Below are 18,184 nucleotides of genomic sequence, written 5' to 3' on the forward strand. Positions count from 1 at the left end.
ATTCGGCACTCAGTGACCAGTTCATCTAGAATAGTCTAGAGCTGCCTAGGCAAATTCCCTGCTCCTCTTCTGGTGCTAGCCACAGTCCATGAACAAGCCCTGCTTGGGGCTGTCTTGCTGGATTAAGGATGTCCAGTAGTGGCACAATGGCTTCCTTTCTGAGAAGTCAGCTCTCCTAAAAGGCTGTCATCTGTTTTGCCCTGTTCTACACATTCAGTCCTAACCTTTGGATCACTTTTTTTTTTTACCTTAATGTCCTTTGAATGTCCTCAGCAAGTAATGACAAATATTTGTTATACAATATTTGTTTTCATACTTGATATCATTCACCTACAAAAGCCGAGGAGGCCTTTCCTATAATTATTATTTCTATGTACAAGTTGGTCTGGGATGCAGCTCAAAGGTAGAGCACCTGCTGAACAGGTGAGGAGCCTTAGGTTCAGTCCCCAAAAACCTTCCTCGAAATGCCTGAGTCCAGGAACAGAAGCTAATGAGCATCTCCTAAATCTGACATCCAGAAAGCAACCTAAAGTGGAACTACATGAAAAGCCTAAGGTCACAAGAAAAAAAGCCCTGACCATACTGCTTCCCAAACACATGAACCCACAATTCTTGGTTTATCCCAGGTTTCTATAAGCTAAGGAAATATTCAGAGCAGAAGAGCATTGGAGATGGGGAGAGAACAGGTCTACTTACTAATATTGTAGTTCATCTACAAGTGAAAATGTTAAACTGTGACCTTTTGTTCCCAAATCAAGAGCTTCAGAATGATGCCATCCAACATTAAACCAAGCACAAAGCTTTTCTAAGAGCAGGGCAGAAGCTGCCCACCCATAAAGCCCAGGGGAAGCCATTTTACAGAGTGAAACAGTTTGATTAACTCAATTTAAGAATATAGAGACGAGGTTGTAATCTATGAAAAGAGAAGTTCTTCCATTTAGCTGTTTCCCTTTTCGTGCAATGAATGCATCCCACGCACAGACTGCTGGTCAAGATGTTTCTTGAGGAAAATAATTAGCTGTGGCTTGTGTCAGAGGGAAGGACATTTCTTGCATTTTCTCCTGTTCTTTCACTCCTCAGAGATCCTGATGGCTCTTTATTCTCGTAGCTAACTCTGTTCCACGTTTCGTGTCCTTTCCTGCTTCACCAGGAAATATAAGGTCCCTCCTGGTTGAAAACCCTGGAGGTGTGACCTACCACCAGTCAGCTGGAACCCCTACAAGGCCTAAATGCTTTCACTTGGCACAACCAGTGCATCTGCACACAGTGTGTCCTACCACTGAGCTGTCTGTTACTAGAAAGTTCTCTGACATTCTTTTCCTTTTTTGTAGTTTTTTCTTGTAAAGATGCTGTACAGAGGGGTGATAGTTACATGAGCAAGGTAATGAGTACATTTCCTATTGAGCATTGTTGCCTCCTCCTTTGTTTTCCCCCTACCATCCCTTCCCTCCCACCTCTACATCTATCCCCAGCCAAAGTTGTAAGGTTCATTTGCAACATAGTGTTTTGTACATCTAATTGTTACAATGGGTCAACCTGTATCCCTATTTAAGCATTTTGGTTTTTCCCTTCCCCTACCCAAATTACAGAAGTGTATATACAAGATATAGGGCAACAACATTAAATAGAGTGAAAACAAGGGTTATACCATGGGGGAGGAACATACAAAGAAAACAAAAATATCACTTGGTAAATTATAAATATGTTAGAAACAATAGCAAGAAAGAAAAAAGATATTTGTATCCCTATCTTGGGGTTCATTTCGCTTAACATCATCTTATATGGTCATATGTACATAGCTTTTGGCCTTTTCTGCTTATCCTAGTTATTGCAAATAAGCCATACTAAGGCTGACATTCCTTTCTTCTAAAATCCTATACAAATATCCTTATTCTACATAGTCTGACCAAGCAGAACCATCAAACATCTTTACGTATTTACAGATTGCTTGCTTTCTGCTGCTGCCTCAATGAGCTAAGATTGGTGGACACTATGAATAGTCACAGATGTCATATTCCCTGGTCTGTCTCTGGTCTGGCTTGTCTTTGTAACCTAATGTTGCATTACATCCCACTGAGGAGTCAGATTGCTCACTCTTGCTACCAACTTTTCCATTTCTGTTTTATGCCTACTGAGAAAGCCAGGTCTTTGTCATCTTCTATTTAGGCTATTCATTGTGCCTCATAAATATCTCCAAAAACAATCAGAAGTCCAAGACAGAAGAAAATTAATCAAAAACTTTTGAGGATATCCATGACAAAATACCATAGAGAAAGGGCCTGGAAATGTAGCATATCTAGCCTTTGTGAGGCTCTGGGTTTGATTCCTAGCTCTAAAGAAGACTCTGTGTGTGTGTGTGTGTGTGTGTGTGGGTGCACACATGCGTCCCCCCACACACACAAAGTCACTTGAATAACTGGTACTAATTTTTTGACAGTTCTGGAAGCTAGAAGTCCAAGATCAAGAAGTGAACAGGTTTGGGTTCTCCCTTCCTGGCTTCTCCTTGGCTCATCACACAGTTTTGGAGTGTAAGGAAGCTAGTCCGATGTCTGGTTTTCCATAGAAACCACTTCTCTATTCTTGAGATACAGCAGTTCACAATGACCTTGCATGAACTTTGCCAGGGCTTGCCACGCAGTAAACCCAGTGTTATTTACGTGGATTCCTATGTAATTTTTTGATAATAAGAGTTACAAATTTCTGAGTGGCAGATTTTTTTATGTAAATGAGAAGAGACTGGAGTTTATCATCCGTGGGAGAGAAAGGAATGAAGCTGTAGCTAGTACAGCTGAGAATTAAGCAAAACCTTGACCACTCCCCAGGGCGTGTGTCCAGTATGTGAACTATGCATCCTGTTTGCAGATGGTGAGGTATGAGAATTACACCAAGCTTGTTCTGCAGAGTGGAGGATTCACGTGGTCAAAGAAAGTCCATCCTGAAGGAATTGCTGGGGTCTGGGGTCATCACTAACAGACAACATCAGTGACAAAGATTGAAGCTGAGTGGATGTTAAACCCCAAGGTAACTAGATCTCTTTATCTCTACACAAAGTCTTAGAGGATTTCATAAGCAATTGAGCTTTCAAAATTTCAGTGAAAGCTATAGCCAGAGAAGTGTTACCTCAACCTGAGTGAATGGGAAGATTAGAGGCAGACAGCATCCTGTTTGACAAACAGGTACAAATATCTGCCAAGAAACAAGAACCCAGTTCATTCAACACACAGCTGTATCCTTGAGCAACACGCCATTTTGCCTGTCAGTCCTTATTTTCTGTCCTATGTTGTGATTTATTCCAGTTAAAGTAAATATAAATATTAGAAATGAAAGTATTTAGTATTTCTTCATTTTTCCACTGTGGGTAGAATTGAACTCATCTCTCAAAGACCTTATTCTTAGGGTGGGGAAGAATACCTGAGACAAGAAAAACATGAATCAGAAAAAAAAATCTCATGAATAAATATCGTGATGGAAAATATTTGTGTACCTGTATATGAACTAGGTAAGAGAAAGTCCTGAGCATTGGAAAAAGTGAATCAGTGCTTTGGGGTTTGTTGTTGTAGCTCTATTTGTGTTTTGGTCTAGGGTATTGTAATAAAAATAACAGAAGAAAAGGGGAGAGAAGGATGTCCCAAGAAAGAAACCAAGTAAACATCAAGAGTGTTTCTGCTGGGGAAGACATGGGAGAATCCACTATTAGGGTAGGATTTAATGTTCTGTTCAGAGAGCTGAGAAACTAAAGCCAGAAGAAATGGGCACCTTGCACACAGTGCAAGCTTCAAATCACAGACCTGTGTAGTTTAGCGTTTAGAGAAGGTGGGGAATGCATAGGGATGAAATGTGTATAGACTGGAAGATTGAAAAGCATTGCGAAGAGAAAACATAAAGAAGAATGCAGAGAGTCCAGATAGAGCCATAGATACAAAATGTGAAATGTTTGTTTAAAAAAATAGGACATAAATAAACATGCCCAAGGATTACTCCATACCAGGCTGAATGAGTACTTGTGAGTTGTGTTAATATCCCATGTCGCAAATGAGGAGCTGAGACAGGTGACTCCAGCCTGTAAGGTATGACAAAGGAAAGTTTATACTCAGTTCTCTCTCACCTGCCCACTGGTCATGATGATGCAGATCTGCTAAGTACAAAAAAGCAATTCAACCATTCTGTTTTAAAAAAGGGAAATAATAAATTCACTTTCTAGCTTGTTAGTGCTTAGGTGTCAACACACACACACACACACACACACACACACACACACACACACACACACACACACACACGATAGAAAGATGAAATTTCCAGTGAGGTGAGTGGTAGGTGAACACAGGATGGAGAGGCAGCTGTTGTCCATCATACTTGGCACTTGATCCCCAACAGATGTACTAAAAATTATTCAGGATGAGTTAACAACATATTATAAGTAAGCAGATATGTTTTTGGTTTCCTTTTAATTAGGAGACTCTAATAGGCACTCTGAGATTTAGCTAATATGTGGGAGATGAGCCATAAATATACAAATATACTCCCGTGTGTTAGTTAAGATTCTCTAGAGAAACAGAACCAATAGAATACATACACATACATGCATACACATATATACAGAATTATTATGGTAATTGACCCACAAGATTATGGGAGCCAAGAAATCCCATACTCTGTCTTTGTGAGACTGGAAACTAGGAAAACCAATGATGTAATTCTGAGTCTGTAGGCCAGAGAACTAGTATGGTCACTGATTAAAGTTCCAGAGTCTAAAAGCTTAAGAAACCAGAACTCTGATGTCCAAGGATGAAGAAGAAGACAGATGTTCTAGCCCTAGAAGAGAAAACACATTTTCTCTTCCTCTGCCTTTTTGTCCAATTCTTCCCTTCCATGTTTTTACTAATGTCTAGCCACATGGGTATGGAAGGGACTTCTTTATGAGCCTACTCATTCAAAGACTAATTTGTTCCAGAAACACCCTTAAAGTGCTTGGAGAAATCAATTGTTTTTCCAGCTCTCGGGGCATCTCCTAACCTAGTCAAGTTGACATATTGAAATTAAACACCACATCCTGTAAATATGATCAAGAAAGAACTGACTGAGATACCTTTCCATATGAAGGTTATTTTCCAGTGTAGATGCATTAGAATAATTTTTGAGAAGTGAAGAAACTTCCTAGCACCATTTCCAAATTGTGCATCATGGAACTCTGGTTCTGCAGTATGTTACTAGGTGTTAAATACACACACACACACACACACACACACACACACACACACACACACACACAAATATTTATATAGAGAGAAAGTCTGAGAAATAAAAAGCTAAATAAAAGTAAATAAAATTTTTATTTTCAAATGCTGATAATCCTTTAATATGCCAAGTGAACTTCAAAGTTTAAAGAAAGTGGCTCTGGTCTGAAGGCCTCCTCTTTTCCAGGTTCTTATTTTGTTGGTCATGTCAGCTCTTGCAACTAATGCCACACAGAGCAAGACTTAAAGAACTTTAACCTGGAAGTATTCTATGTGGACCCTTGGATTTATTGCTTGTAGAAATTAAAATTTGCCATGTACATTTTGCTATGTACATCCATCAAAATGGATGGCTCTTTTCCACTGAAAGGTGTTTCTAGATATGACCTTGAAGATAAATTAATAAAAGAAGAATGTAGAACTATTGGGCTGACAGGCATTTTAAAGTAAGACAGAGCCTGCCATTTAAAAGCATTTTGAAAGTTTAAAGTAGGGGTTAAAAATGTATGTTCTGTGAGGGATATTGGATTCGAGGCTTTGAATATTTATTGCACCAATGTGCTTATGAATGACTGCCTTCTTTCTCTGTTTAGGGGAGAAATGGGATCAAAACCAGTTCACATTTAAGACTGTTTCTTTTGAAAGTCTTCATATGAGAAAAGAAGGCAGTATTGTTGAGTTTACAAAGCTTCAGGATGACACTTGAATCCACTCCATTGCCTTTAATTGTCCAGGGAGATGTCTTCAAGAAATGGTCAAGATCCATATGAAGACAGATGACGAGATCAAAAGAGAAGAATCGAAGGGGACAGTTTAGGGATTAATTTTGAGAGGTGCCATGGCTGAAATTTTCATAAAGTATACATGGAGAACAAGGGTGAAGGAGTTTATTGAACTCTCTGGATCACAAACAAAATCTGAATTTCCACAGGTTTTCTCTGTTAGCCTTTATTGAAAAATTCATTTACCACTAATGGTGTCAAGTGGCTCTGTCAGCCCTTATTATTGTAACAAAAAGAAAAATAAGGAAAAGGTTTAGGGAGCCAAGTCTGAAAAAGAATGCTATCAGTTCTATTTTTGCAAATGTCACTGAAAACTGATTCTGTTATACAAATCTCCAAATAACCACTTTGTTCTAGTGAATTTTGAAGCTTGATAAAAGGTATTGACAGGCCACTTTCCTCTCTCAGAGGCAAAGTAAACAAGAAAAATAGTGAAAATACAAATGTTGGATGTTAGATGTAAACTGAGCCTAAATCCTAAGAAATATCAAATATGTTAGTTTTTTTTGTTTTTTGTTTATGTTTTTTGGCCATTCTTGGGGCTTGAACTCAGGGACTGGGCACTGTCCCTGAGCAGCTTTTTTTGCTCAAGGTTAGCACTCTAACACTTGAGCCACTTCCAGCTTTTTCTGTTTATGTGGCACTGAGGAACTGAACCCAAGGGCTTCATGCATGCTAGGCAAGCACTCTACCACTAAGCCCCATTCCCAACCCAAATATACTGGTTTTTAACCTATTTAATAAAACCTGTCATATAGCTTTGCTTAAAGTCAGTTGTGCCATTTTAACCTCAATTATATGAGAACTATTGTGATTTTCTTTCAGATCTTATCAACACTGTTTTTTTTTTCATCCAAATCTCTACCATAAGCAAACCATTCCTAGAAAAGACCAACGAACATAATTTGAAATCATGCTGAAATCATGTTTGAACTCAGGGCCTCACACTTGTTTGATATGCTTGCTTTGATGGTGTTCTACCACTTGAGTCAGTTTCCCAACACTAATTTTTGCTGGTTATTTTGGAGATGCAATCTCGTGGACTTTTCTACCTGTGCTGGCTTTGAACTGCAATCCTCTGGATGTCAGCCTCCTGAGTAGCTAGCATTATAGTTGTGAACCACTAGCCCCTAGGTAACTGATAATCTACTGATCCCAAGCAATTAGCACTTAGAAAACACACTCATATAGGAGACTTTATCAACCAAAGTTAAAGACACTCAGCCAGCATAGTGATGTGTGCATTCACTCCTGGGCCTCTGCTTGGATATTAATGGTAATGATTTAGTGTAAGATTTACTCTTCATGAACTAAAGCATATCCCAACTGAGAGCTTTAAAGTTCCCTTGGGAGTGTGAAGTAGATGCTGTCATGTGTTGCAGTAATGTCCTCTGAATAAATAGCAGGTTCATCCTGATTTTCAAGCTCTGTGCTCTCTTGATTGTGCAGCTTGGATCCAGGACCTGAGAGCTGTCCTTGAGCTCTTTTGGTCAAGGCTAGCACTTTACCACTTTGAACCACAGAGCCACTTCTGGTTTTCTGGTGGTTAATTGGAGATAAGAGTCTCGTGGGCTTTCCTGCCTGGGCTGGCTTGGAATGGTGATCCTCAGATCTCAGCCTCCTGAGTAGCTAGGATTATAGTGAGTCACCGGTGGCACATGGCCCTCTTGTCACATACTTTGCAAAGAGGGCTTCTGCTCTCTTTCCAGAAGTCCTATGATAAGGGAGGTTTTGACTTAACATGATTTTCCTTCAGTCTAAACATCAGCACACCTCCTCTGCCTTCTCCTCACAACGTGTGACTGCATGTCTTTAGTAACTCTTCTAGTGCCTGTGAGTCAATAAAGAATCTAGAATTACAATGTTTGTAACTCGAGGGGATGCAGTGATCATTTGGGCCAAAGCTTTAATTTAATATGGACTTACTGGAGTCCCAGAGCAATGGTATCACTTGTGGAGCATTGTGATTATTTATTGGCCAAGTTTGGCCCTGGTTCCCTTGACTTCCCAATCTCCTTTGTCTTTGCATGCTTCTCAGATCTTTGATCTCACCAAATCTGAGACATGAAAGCGCTAGGGCAACAAAGACCTACCATAATTTATGTGAGGGTGACATTTTTTCCTCATCTGCAGTCTAAGTATAGGTTGTAATGCAGAAAGGACATGCTTTAGATTTACCTTTTTGTCTTTTTGGGTTTTGGGCTTTTCGTTTTTTTGCCATCTTCCAATGCATTAGGATGTTCCCACCAGATTTGGATGCCTGATTTAGATTTCCCAGCCTCCAGAACCATAAGCTTGTCAGGTGCCAGTGGGTCAAGCCTGTAATTCTAGCTTCTCAGTAGGTTGAGATCTGAGGATCATGGTTTGAAGCCAGCCTGGGCAAGAAAGTCAGGGCAGCCACATTTCAAGCACTTTCATTAAGCACATGTATATTGGACAGTACAAGTGTAGGTTGTAAGTGTGGGATTTCTGTGGAGCACTTCTTTCTGAATACATCCTATAATATATTCAATCGTCAGTCAGAAATGATTATATATAATTATGTCCTTATCTAACCCAATCTAGCTTGTCCATAAAAACATCATGAGAGTTTTAGTCATACATTCTGCTAAGATCCAAAAATACAGGTCAGCCACATTTATCTAATACAAGTCAATCTGGTATGCATATTTTGATGAATCTGCCAGCTTAACCTTTCTATGTGTTTTCTTACCAGTCTTTTTAATAAAGTAATCTATACCTTTATTCTCATTGTACAGAGGAAATCTTTTTTTAAAATTTCTGATACTTGAAGTAACTGATTTGGGAGGGTAAAGGGATAATGGGTAAGTGAACAATCACATGTCCTATAAATTATAGCAAAGTTGGATTTGATCTGTTAGACCTGGATTTAGAGCTCCAGAATATAATGAGAAAGGCTTTCTATTCCAAGGACAAGAAAGTGTCCAGTCTACTATCAAAATGATAGACATTAAAGACTGGAGAGGACCTTGTCTAGATTAAAGCACAGCAGGGAAAATGAAGGAAAATGTGTGACACAGAGAGAGGCAACAGAAAAAAAAGGGAGACCTCAAACCTGCTCCCAAAAAATAACAGGAGGTAGGCTAAGGATGCGTGTAAGGATGCTTCCAGAGTGTAGGTACCAGTGACCAGGGGTGAGGGGAAAAAAGGTATCTATTACTGTAGCAGAGGAACATAAATATGTCTTCACAGATGGCACAAAGTTTCAGTAGACTGGGCAGACAACTAGAACTAAGGAACTGAAGCATAGTTATTTTACAAAGGAAACTATGTTTGCTATTGCTTGCTCAGTTGGAGTATGATTTCAAATCTCTTCTTCAAACTGACATCTTGAGTCAGTTTGGCTGTTCTGTGTTAGAGTATCAAATCAGAATGTCTTTATTAGACATTCGACTCCCCTCCAATCCCTCTCTAGAACTGTTTTAGGTATTTCTGTCCTCTACACTGGACTTGTAGAACACAAATGATAACTAGTAACACAGATGTGATGAATCAGACACATAGGGGTTAAACCTGGTTCTATCTGTATTAACACTTCTTTGATTAGCAACCAGTATAGTCAATAGTTAGTATAGTGTACTATGTGCAGTATAGTACAGTCAGCCTCCTGATTTGTTGGGAGGCTCAGTGATGTCATCTACTAAAGTGCATGGCACCTAATGAGCATTCGGGTAAATGTTAGCTTGGTGTTGAGACTGTGGAATGGCTTAAACAAAGACTTTTCATCTGGTTTAGTTAGTTATAACTAATAATAAAGAAGAGATTACTGTAGACTTGTTAGTTCAAACAGCCTGACTATGAACTTAGAAATAAGCAAAACAGAAATACATCTAATAGGCTAGAACATCTTTAGAAAATGTCTTACAAGATTCTTACTAATCTGAATTATGCTGGGCTGACTTTAGCTTGAAATCTTCCTTCCCTACCTTCCTTCCTTCCTTCCTTCCTTCCTTCCTTCCTTCCTTCCTTCCTTCCTTCCTTCCTTTCTTCTTCCCTCCCTCTCTCCTTCCCTCCTTCCCTCCCACCCTTCCTTTCTTCCTTTCTTTGTCTTTCTTGTTCTCTCCCTCTTTTCGTCTCTTTCTCTTTCCCCTTCTTTCATATACACAAATTTATAGCTATAACTCACATATAAACACTTATTTATGGTTTAGAATTCAATGGTTTTAAAATATATATATTCATAGATATGAGCAATTATCAACATGGACAATTTTAGGATATATTTGTCACCTCAGAAGGAAGCCTTCTCTGTCTCTCCAACCAAGCATGAGCAGCAGCTCATTTATTGTCTATAGAAGTCAATGTTCTGGTCATTCTGTGCAAATGGAATAATAAATAATATATGTGGTTTAAAAAATAATGGCTTCTTTCATTTAGCATAATGTTGTCAGGGGCTATCCACGTGACAGCATGTACCAGCCTGACATTCTTTTTTATGGCCAAATAATGGTCTATCATATAGGACATCCCGCTTTCTTCATTTAGCAGTTTATAGACAGTTGGATTATTACTTTTGGTTTTCATGAGTGATGCTGCTATCAATATTTTTTCATAAGTTTTTGGGTTGACTTTAAAGCATGTGGAATTGCTTGGTTTCAGCACTGATTTTTCTATCACCAGGGAGAACAAGAGTAAGTAATACTATCCTTATCTTTCTCAAAGACTTCCATGAGCACCTTAAGGTCCCTGAATGTTCACCCACTGTTAAATGTGAAAATATACTGGGCCTTGGCTGGTACTCTAGACACTGGATAGTTTGAGAGGGCACATGTGGAACCCCATTGTCCCAGCTGCATAACTGCTTTGATTTGCAGCAGATAGAATTGTAGGCAAATTTGTGGGACAAATATTAACATGATGGTCCCAGCCCATTTAAAGTCACTATTACTTTTCTTAAAAATAGACATAATCTGGGTGGCAGTGGCTCATGCCTGTAATCCTAGCTGCTCAGGAGGCTGAGATCTGAGGGTTGTGGTTCAAAGCTGCCTCAGGGTGGCTGTGTGTCTCTTACCTCCATTTAACCATTGAAAAGCCAGAAGTGGAACTGTGGCTAAAGTGTAGATTACCCTTAAGCACAAAACCTCAGGGACAGTGCCCAGGCTTTGAGTTTAAACCCTAGAACACAGTCTCTCTCTGTCTCTTCTGTCTCTCTGTCTCTGTCTGTCTGTCTGTCTCTCTCTCTCTCTGTGTCTCTCCTCTGTCTCTCTGTCTCTCTGACACACACATTAGACATAAATAATGGGTGGAGTTGAATAGGAACTGGCTGGCAAGCTTTCCAGACATAGGAAAGAGACTTGGCAGCTAGGAGTTAGAGCATGGTGCAGGTAGCTTTGTGTTGCTGGATCATATACTTGAGATAAAGAATCTTCAAAGAAAGTGATTATTTACTTGCTAATATATAGCTTATCAGTAGGAAATAATGATCAGGAAAAGACAACTTATGCAATGATTTATAACGGCCCATTAGGTAGCTGTGTGACATCAGCAAAGCCATTAACCTCTCTGTGCCTCATTTTTTTCTTTAAATGCTGAGTGGGAATTAAACATCACAAATTCTTTTTTTTTAAAGTAACACATATATTGCTAAAATAAAATTAAAGCCTGAAGAATCTTCTAATATTTTCCCAAACAATCAAATCTGGAGCATATTAAACAGTAAATGATAGAGACAGATTAGCTTTCAGATTAAAGAGATCAAAGAGCTTTATAAAAAATAAATTTAGAAAGAGGAAATAGAAGAATTTCAAACTGACTGTGAACTGGGACCTGTGATACCAACTCACTCATGTTTCTGTGGATGGGAAAAAATTCCCCAAGTCCAAGTTCAAGTCTGCACTGTCCTGCCTCAACTCCACCCTCGATGACTCATGAACATCTCCTCTCTAGCCTCAACTCCGCCCAAATACTTGCTTAGAAGATATGCTATTCTCCTTAAGACTGTGTGATTATTATGCATGACATTCCGGGTCCGACATAGCTATCCAATAGCAGACCCACCTGTGGAGAGGATATGACTCCTACATCTCTGCTAGCAGGTGGGTATTTCCAGGTCTTAACTTGATAGAGGATGCCTCTTTAGAGAGTAAGTCACATTTTCTTCCTAGATGTAGGCCATCAGTGATCACAACTCCTTTTTCCCTTTTGAAACCTAAATATTACAGTTTTTGTGATGGTGCTGGGGATCTAAACCAGGGCTTCACCAACGCCAAGCGCTTCTTCTACCACTGAGCTACATCCGTATGCCCCAAATGGTATTTTTATTAGCATATATTAATTGTACAAGGAGGGTTTCATTGTGCCATTTCCATATAGCTATCTAATGTATCCTGATCAAATTCATCCACTGTACCACTCTCTATTACCCCTTGTCTAAAACTATTCTGACAGATTGTTATTATTTTCATCTATGCAAATAAACTACTTGGACATATTCATCCTTATTGACCCTCTTTGCTAGCTTGACCCTCCCAATAGACCCTGTTTTAACTTTCCTCTAAAGAAAACTAAACATATTTATCTTTGATCTGCATCTTTTGCCTCTAGCCCTTGGCAGACAAATGTAAACCAGTGGGAGGTATGATACTCCAAGCAACACAGCAACCCTTTGTTTTTGGTTTTGGCTGGGGATCAAACCCAGGGCCTTAGTGGTGGCAAGCAAGCATTCTACCACTGCCCTTCAACATTCAAGAGAGCAATTCTTTAAGACCCTAGAGCCTGTATCTTTTCTCATTCATAATTTCACACTAAAAAAGGACTACCAGGGCTCAGTCACACATGTACACAAAGGTGAGATGAAAAGAGACAGCTGATACTGGTCCTTATATTGACTTGTAAAATTGACCTGCATCTTTAGTAGTTGTCCAACAAGAGGGCAACAAGCAATCTATGAACATATGATGGCTTCTGTAAAGCACTCAACGTAAAGCGTGTAGGGAGTAAAGAAAACAAACAAGCTTTAGTTAAGTAACTAAAAATCTGTATTACCAAATTACTGCAAGAACTTTTATTTCTGTGAATCCTCTATCACAGTGGTCATGGATAAGGACCATTGCTGAAGCTCCTCTTCATCCTTAATAAAGGGGGAAGATCTTGCTCTTGTGAGAGTGATATTTTTGCCTGTACTTGTCAATCTGCCGTCGACTTATCTGGTGCAGAGGTTTGCCTAAATTACTATTTGTGGTATAAAAATTGGAAATTGTGGGGTGGGCATTGGCTTATTGGTAGAATGTTTGTCTAGCATGAATGAAGCCCTGAGTTCTGTTTATGCCTCAGTACCTCATGAACAGAAAAAGCTGGAAATGGCGCTGTGGCTCAAGTGGTAGAGTGCTAGACTTGAACAAAAGAAGCACAGGGACAGTGCCCACTCCCTGAGTTCAAGCCCCAGGACTGGCAAAAAAAAAAATCGAAATTGCGATATCCACTGAGAAATTTAAATAATAGTTGCCATTATGGAATGTGATTTCTAGAATTTAATGCATGGGAAAAGACTGTAGTTGGAATTTTTTTATTATAAGGACCAGTAAAGAATTCTCTTTTCATCTCTACATAATGCTTTTCATGTCAATTACAAGCTATCAAGTTACTGCAGTTTTATTGCTTTAAATTCTACATATTGAAAATCTGATGGCTATATACTAAAGTATGACAATAAGATGACTTTCAACCAATCATCATTCAGCTTTAATGGACAAAATTAAGTCTGAAACAAGAACCTCTCCCCTAGGCTTGGTGGAACACACCAGTAATTCCAGAACTCAGGAGGCTGAGGCAGGAGGATTATGAGTTTGAGGCAACATAGGCTAGATAATGTTGGTCTATCTTAAAGAAACAAGAAAACACACACAAACAAAAAAGAACACTTCTAGTGAATATGCACAACTATTTTCCAGCTGCCCCCACTGATTGGAGACTTGTTTTCAGTAGACAGAGCCACTTCACTAGATGTTACATGTCCTTCTCCAACATGTGTAAAATTGACTGATGGCCATGAAAATCTTGCTGTTTTCCTTAAGATGGTGTAGGGTTTTCTTTTTTGTGTGTGCTGGTCCTGAGGCTTGAACTCAGGGCCTGGGCGCTATCCCTGCACATCTTTTCCTCAAAGCTAGTGCTCTATCGCCTGAGCCACAGCACCACTTCTGGCTTTCCTTGAGTAGTTTATTGCACATAAGTCTCAGTACTTTGCAGACCCAGCTGGTTTCAAACAGCAATCCTCAGATCTCAGCCTCTTGAGTAGCTAGGATTACAGGTGTGAGCTATATGGTATAGTTTTTTTTTATTTGTTTGTTTGTTTGTTTTGTTTGTTTTGTTTTGTTGCCAGTCATGGGGCTTGAACTCTGGGCCTAAGTGCTGTCCCTCAGCTTTTCAGCTCAAGGCTAGCACTCTACCACTTGAGCTACATCACCACTTCTGGTTTTCTAGTGGTTTATTGGACATAAGAGTCTCATGGACTTTTCCTGCCTGGGCTGGCTTTGAAACATGATCCTCAGATCTCAGTTTCATCAGTGCTGTAGGTTTTATGGTGGCATTTCTTCTAAAACTCCCTATAAGGCTGAAAGTAGTTGACTTGAGTTGAAAGCACATGTTGCTTTGTTGCTTCTCCTGCCCTCTCCTGTTTTCTTTACTTGCTTGGAGAAGTCCCTCAATAAGTCTTGACACACCAATCCCTAGGGCTGTGTGCAGTGGCCCGTGATTACAATCCCAGCATCCAAAAGACCGAGACAGGAGAATGGAGAGATACAAAAGTCTAGGCTACATGGTGATGCTGTCTCCCAAAACAAAAAAGACAAAGCAGAAATCATCACCATCTCAAGCTCAGATTCTAGAATGCCCTGACTAAACCCATATGCTCGAGTCACATTAGTTCCTGTCTTAGCTATTCTTTGAAGCAGAGATGCTAATGGAATACTGAGACCAGGTGACTTATAATAAACAGAAAATTACAGGGGCTGGGAAGGTGGCTCAGTGGTAGAGTGCTTGCCTTGCATGCATGAGGCCCTGGGTTCGATTCCTCAGCACCACATAAGCAGAAAAAGCTGGAAGTGGGGCTGAGGCTCAAGTGGTAGAGCGCTAGTCTACAGCTGAAGAGCTGAGGGACAAGGCCCAGGCCCAGAGTTCAGGCCCCATGACCACCCCCCCCCAAAAAAAGAAAATTACCAACTCATTTCTCAAGAGTCTGTGGAGTCCAGCGTACTGGTACCCACACCTGGTCAGAGCTTTTGGGCTTCCTCAGAAGAAACACAGACAAGAGGGACAGAGCCTAGAAGGTATTAAACAACTGGCTTTCTTGATGACTCATTCTTGCAATAATTGCTTCACTCCGTTGTAACTGTTACAATGGCATGAATTTGGGATATAATATTTAAATCATATTTGTCCAAATGAGGACAAATATTGAAAAAATGTTAAAATAAATTATGTAAGCCATTTTTTGGAAAGAGGTTTTTATTTATGAAACAATAAAAAAGCATTTAAAGAAAGAGAAATATGCATAGATGTTTAGAAATGTGGACACATAATGACAGGTAATGTGAAAGTTTGTACCCAATTATTGATAGTGAAGGTAACAAGCATAAAGAAGTCCAAGGCCGCAGGACAAAGGATGAACTAATGCAACAATGACACTCACTGGACACTGTGTTCGAAATGAGCTTTACATCTGGGGGGGGGGGTGGAGTGGGGTGGGCGTGGGAGAGGAGAGTGGGAAGGGGTAAGAGGGAGAAAATGAGGGATGGGGTAACTGTTTAAAAAGAAATGTATTCATTGTCTTACTTATGTAACTGTAACCCTCATTCATCACCTTTACAATAAATAATAATAATAATAATAATAGTAATAGTAATAATGGAAAAAATTCCAAGGCTAGCCACAGATGCCTCCTGTCATGAACAAGTACTTGTGACCAAGAAGTTACATACTAATTATAATATTGATGACCTTGAAAGTGACATTCTGAATGACATTTACAGAAAGATGTGTGATGTTGGGGTTGATGAGTGCATTAGCATTTTGAATCATGCAAAGGCAGAATCATCAACACATTTTATTAATTAGGACCTAAAATCTGTTGGTTTGGAGAGGACAAAGATTTACAAATGTTTTAAACTGGGTTCCCCTCCCCGAAATAGTGAAGGAAATTACACAATGCTATTTTTCCTTAAACAATCAAAGGATGAGAAGCACATCTCCTGGGTCATTTTGTGCTTGTGTGTGGCTGGGGCAGACCAGAGGAGATTATGTAAGTCCAGAGAAGCACAAAGCTTGGGAATGAACAGAGAGGGAAAATGCCAAGTGCTGAGTCAGACATCGGACAAGAAGTTCTGTTCTGTTTTTTCAAAAGCACAAGACTAGACATTTGAGACTGAGGTCCATTCATTCACTGATTCAACCAATATTTAAAGAGCTGCACTTAGGTGCTATGACTTCAGCTCGTTGCTTTGGTGACAAGCATGGAGAGGCAGAAATGGGCTCTCAAGCTAAGTGTTCTGTATTGCATTGTTTTGGGTTCTATTTTAATACTCTTTACAAATCATTTCTGGGGTTAGAGGCTCTGTCTAACATTTAAGTGGTTTACAAGGGATTTCAAACATTTTTAAATGACTAAATCTTTCCAGATTGCCTTAAACTCCAGTCACTTCATATTTAAGAACTGTCTCCACAAAAAATATGGATCTTCAGTCTCTTCAGAAAACAAAATAAAGCATAACAAAGCAAAACAAAACAAAAGGAAAACTCAACCTCACAATTACAGCAATTTAAACTATGAGTCTTCTAAATTAAATATTCAGAATCTTAATTGTTTTCTTTGAAAAATGGAAATGATAGTTAAACCTCTCACGAGTGCTTTTCTAAAGTGTTAGTATCCACCTTGTACCATTCTTCAAGATTCTCAATCCCACATGAGGGATTAGCTCATCCTGTGATTTACCTTAGGGAATTCATTGTCATGATTTGTCAGTCTCCAACCCACCAGTGTTTCAGTAACCATAGCAACAAACAGTGGTGACTACCTTTTCATTACATCTGAGTTGTCATAACGTTGAGGCTTTTATTTTAGTAAATGAAATGCATTATTAGTATATGTGGTTTTGCTAAGTAAAACAATTAGGATTCTGGGTAAGTAAGGAAGAGGAATTTGTTCTATTCTGTCATTATGGCTTGTTACATTTTGATGAATATTTTGACTGTATTCTGAGATGAACTGATAGGAGTATATTCCCTAAGTACTTTAAGGAAAGTTATTTAGGGGGGATTTCACCTGTCAATGGAAAGATGCTGTTTTTTCTCTTAATGACTGCTAAGATTTTGCATTTGACACATTCCATAGAAATGTACAAATGAAAATTGAACATCAGGAACCAACTACTTAACATTTCCAAGTGTCTTCCTTTTTACAAATCTACACTGACTACCTCTATGCCTTAATTTACTGTGCAAAAAATTTGTTTATAGGCATTTTCTTTATATAAATTGCCTTCATCTCTAAAATTTTGCCAGTATGTTTATGCCTGTATTTACTTAATGCTCATAGAGATTCTTTGAGTTCATGGGTTGTTAGTATTTACAAAGCCATTTGTATAAAATGAATGCTCTATACAAAAGTAAATGTGCCATTAGGAAGAAAAATAATATTTTATCCAATATTGCCAGAAATTCTTTAGTTTTGAGACTTCAAAACTTGTTGAGACAACAAGCATCAATTATATACATTCAAAATTCAAATTCAAATATTTATAACTCAGTTCATAACTCATCTGTTCAATACTTATATCTTAAGTTGTTAATTTCTAGTAAAAACCTTTGATAAGAAAATAATTTAGGGTAGGGGTAGGTGAATGAAAAAGAGACCAGGAGACAAATGCAGCCAGAATGTACAACGTATATGTGATAAAGAAAGTAAGAAATGTGACATGAGTCTAGGAGGAGTGGCAGATGGGATCAGGGAGGATGATGGAAGGGGTAACTTTGATTGGGACACACTAGACTCTTAAATAAGCATGTTAATTTTAACCTCGGGTTAAAATTTGAAGTTCAGAAAACAGAAACAGAAAAAGAAAAAAAAGAAAATTACTAGTATCTTAAAGTAGCAAATGGAACAGTGTATAGAATTCTACATCTGAAAGATTCTACTCACAGTGTCTACAACAC

At 39.0% G+C, this 18,184-nt stretch overlaps 1 long non-coding RNA gene across 1 annotated transcript; it reads left to right on the forward strand.

Moving 5' to 3' along the window:
- The first annotated feature begins 1,342 nt into the window (after window positions 1–1,342).
- LOC138831741 (uncharacterized) lies at window positions 1,343–8,711 on the forward strand. The gene is made up of 3 exons (XR_011373441.1): window positions 1,343–1,381; window positions 2,863–3,021; window positions 5,831–8,711. It is a non-coding gene; the product is annotated as an uncharacterized lncRNA (long non-coding RNA).
- Window positions 8,712–18,184: the final 9,473 nt, after the last annotated feature.

This window comes from Dipodomys merriami, unplaced genomic scaffold, assembly GCF_024711535.1.
Source record: "Dipodomys merriami isolate MVZ:Mamm:240054 unplaced genomic scaffold, mDipMer1.0.p SCAF_2, whole genome shotgun sequence".
Classification (NCBI taxonomy): domain Eukaryota; kingdom Metazoa; phylum Chordata; class Mammalia; order Rodentia; family Heteromyidae; genus Dipodomys; species Dipodomys merriami.